Source organism: Gavialis gangeticus, unplaced genomic scaffold, assembly GCF_001723915.1.
Source record: "Gavialis gangeticus isolate Ggan-Ray unplaced genomic scaffold, GavGan_comp1, whole genome shotgun sequence".
Lineage (NCBI taxonomy): Eukaryota > Metazoa > Chordata > Crocodylia > Gavialidae > Gavialis > Gavialis gangeticus.
Genome location: NW_017729025.1, coordinates 130,045,114 through 130,048,619, shown reverse-complemented (window position 1 = coordinate 130,048,619; position 3,506 = coordinate 130,045,114). Strand labels below are relative to the sequence as shown.

Genomic DNA, 3,506 nt, shown 5'->3' with positions numbered 1-3,506 from the left:
GGAGTCACCCAGGGTCTCAGAGAGCAGGCAAGACCAGAAGAAGCACATGGAATTTAAGTGTTGGGGAGCCAGAAAGCCAGAAGCCAGGAGGTCCATCTGAGAAGTTGAGTCAGAGAGCCAGAGGGTTGGGTTCTGTCATGGAGACAGAACACAAACTGGGTCAGGTAGCCAGAAGGATCAGGTTGAGTAAGCTGAAGGGTCAGTGTAACACGGTGCTTGGCTCACGGGCTGGAGTCCAGCTGCAGGGAGTTAGGAAAGGGATGAGCAATTTAGGGAGGTTTGGTGAGCTGTTGCAGGCCAGGTCAGCACCCCCTTCCTGCTCCTGCCCTGCAACAGCTCACCAAAACTCCCTAAGTCAGGGATGGGCAATTATTTTGGTTGGAGGGCCACTTAATGAGTCTTGGTGTCCTCTTGATGGCCTCTCTATCTTTTGCCCTAATCCCCACACCGCCCAGAACTGTAGCCCATTCTGATCTCTACTCTGGAGCTGCAGCATGCCCTGATCCTCACTCTGCTGGAGCTACAGCATGTCCCGATTCTTACCCTGCCTGGAGCTGTAGCACACCTCCTTTGCCACCCCACCTGGAGCTGTCGCATGCTCCAATCCCCACCCTGCTCGAACTGCAGCATGCCCCAAATCCCACTCCACCTGGAGCTGTAGCATACCCCAACCTGGAACCTGCTGGCCACATCTGCTGCTTACACCAACACTGACCTGGTGGGCTGGAAGCAGCCCTGGATGGGTGCTGGTGTCAGCTGTAGACATGGCCAGCAAGTTCTGGGTCGGGACTGGGGCATCCACCCAGGCCCACAGCTGACATCACTGCGTCAGTGCTGAGCAGAAGCAGTTCCACTCACCTGTCTGGTGCAGTGGAAACAGCCCTGCTTGCCGGCACCATGCCGTGGTTGTAGCTGGAGCTGCTGGCTGTTGTGGGCCAGATCCCATGAGTTTGTGCCCATCTGCCCTCAGGCCAAATACAATCAGCCAATGGGCTGTATTTTTCCCACCCCTGGGTTAGAGAGTAATAACCTACCTGCCTGGGAGCTCTGGGCTAGCTGATGGGGATGATTGGGTCTGGGGCCAGAGGAAGTTGCAAGTTCCCAGAGAGATGATGCTGGAGTGGGAAGAAAGCTGAGAAGAAAGCTAACACTGAATCACTGCAGTAAAAACCTTGCCCTAGGATAGGAGGTGGCGGTGGGGGGAGGGTTTTTGATGTTTTGTTTACTGTTTAATTTAAGGTAGGGAAGTGGAAAGGCTGGTTTCTGGGCCTCACTAAAGAAGTAACAACCATCTACAGTCAGAGAAAGCATGAAGTCTGAAGGAAAGTCCCCCCTAGGCAGCACAGGTAGCCCAACTCTTCCACGTTGCATGTGCAGCAACCCTCTCCCAGTTGTGCATGCTACCCATTTTTAGTGCAGCCAGCCCTGGTCCCTTCTTTGCCATGTGTGTAACTTGGGCACTCCAGTTATCAGAAGGGGAGGGGACATGGCAGCTGGGTGAGACCTTCAGGCTGCATGCCAGCTCTTCATGTACTGTGGGCCACCAACTGGACAGCTCTGATCTGGGTTGTGAGAAACCCCATTTTAAGTGCCTGAGAGTCTTCTATACCCTAGAACAGTGTTGCTCAACCTTATTGCCCTGTGGGCTGGATGGGTGGTGCCTAGTCTGTCCATAGGTCAGATCTCACCTGTCAGCCAGGTCTGGTATGCTGGGTGGGCAAGCTTGGGCCTGATCTGGCTGTATGGGGGAGGAATGGCAGTATTAATTACCAGCTCTCCCTGCCCCCAGATTTCCTGACCTGTGGGAAACCTTGAGGCTAGATGCCATGGCTCCATGTGCTAGATTTGGTCTGTGGGCCAGGGGTTAAGCACACCTACAAAGGTGCCCTACCCACTGAGCTGGCATGTTTTCTCGAGTGAGTGGCGTATTGATTTGTTCCAGTCAGAGGTCCTGTCCCAATCATCACGTCATGAAAACTGGCACTTTTTCGTAAAAAGTTTCAGTTTTGACACCATTGCTTCCAGGAGGAGAGGAATCCAGCTGTGGCTGGGAGCCTGCAGCCAGGTTCCCACAGCAACCACCACAGCTGTCTGCTAGTGCTGCTGTTTTCAGAATGGGAGGGGGGAAAGGCAGTGGAGGGAGCTCGTTCTTGGGGCTCCCCCCACCTTGGGGGAGGCTCCAATGTTCCTCCCTCACCATAGGTGACGCATGGGGGGGGCATGTGCCCCGCCTGAGATTAGCTGCCATTGAAGCCGCCACCAGCTTCTTTGGGCAGTTGCTGCTTGCCACCCACCCCCCAGCACTGGTTCCTACTTGCTCCAGGCTCGGGAGGCACCAGTTGTTCATGCCCCCCCACTGTTGGGGAGCTGAAACCCTGCCGCAAACTGAACTGTCTACCCTTTCCCCCCCTCCCATCCTGAAAACAAGGACAGCCTGGGAGGTAGCCCAGACACAAGTTATAGAAGGTGCTACATTTTGAAACATCTTTATCTAATAACTCATGCAAGGAGAGGTTCGATTTTCACCTGATCTGCCATTTTTTGAAGATGTTTCTGGCCCTGTGCTTGTGTCTGGCCGTGGCTACAGACTGCTTTCTGTGGCCAGATTTGGGGGGGCGGGGGCCTTGTCCCTTCTGTCTGCACCCTGGCTGGTTTCTATCCAGCTTCAATTTGCACCTCTGGCAGGTCTGCTCATCCAGGGAGCACCTTAGGCCCAGAGCACCTCCATGAGTCACGGGCCATTCAAAGCAAAACAGTGGCAAGAAAAGTGGGTACACCCACAAAAGCCTCGGTCCCAGTGACATCAATTAAGGAGTAAGACGTGGGGCTCTTGTGTGCCAGCGCAGCCTGTGAAACCAGGGCAGGGTGGCACCAGGAACAGGACGTATCCGGCGGGGCCAGAACCCTCCACCTCGCGTCAGAGTCGGGTGGGGACGCGCGCGTGGAGCTGCCGCAGGCGGAGGCGGGGCTGGACCTGCCGCGCCGGAGACCGCAGCGGCCGGTCCCTCACCCCCTATTGGCCAGCTCGCGCCGGACTCGGGCGTGGCGACCCGGCAGGAGGGGTAGGGACGACTCCCCAAATTGGCCAATCAGGAGTGGCCTCGGGCTGGAGAGTGACGTGGCCGCAACCCAATCGGGGCACGGCTGCCACGCCGGGGGCTGCCAATAATAGCGGCTCACTCCAAGCCAGCTGCTGAAGGTAGTAGCTGCGACCGCAGTGCGAGGAGTGTTCAGCCTAGCTCAGCGGAGGTGGTAGCACGGTAGGGGTGGCGTCGCGTGCGGCCCGCTTTTCCCCCAGTCCTCCTGCAGTGGTGTGACCCGCTCCCTCCCACCCCGAGCCTATCACCCAGCGGGCTTGGAGCAGCCGATTCTGGAGGTGGGGGGAGTGTTCTGGGCGCGGGGTTGATGGGCGGCTGGGGGAGCCCGGGTCGTACCTCTCTCCCCCTCTCCGCGGGCTGTCTGGCAACCGCGTCCCCCCCCCCCCCCCCCCCCGGGGGGGGGGGGGG

The 3,506-nt window shown here is 57.7% G+C and overlaps 1 protein-coding gene across 4 annotated transcripts in view; it reads left to right on the top strand.

The window, feature by feature from the left end:
• Positions 1 to 3,169: 3,169 nt before the first annotated feature.
• The window catches only part of FAR1 (fatty acyl-CoA reductase 1), a 77,634-nt gene continuing 77,297 nt past the window's right edge, over positions 3,170 to 3,506 (top strand). For 2 of the 4 annotated variants that reach the window (XM_019519554.1, XM_019519552.1), the window contains exon 1: positions 3,170 to 3,260. The gene's annotated coding sequence lies outside the window, so the exon portion shown is untranslated. The remainder of the gene's footprint in view (positions 3,261 to 3,506) is intronic. The other 2 variants (XM_019519553.1, XM_019519551.1) reach the window with 1 other exon arrangement.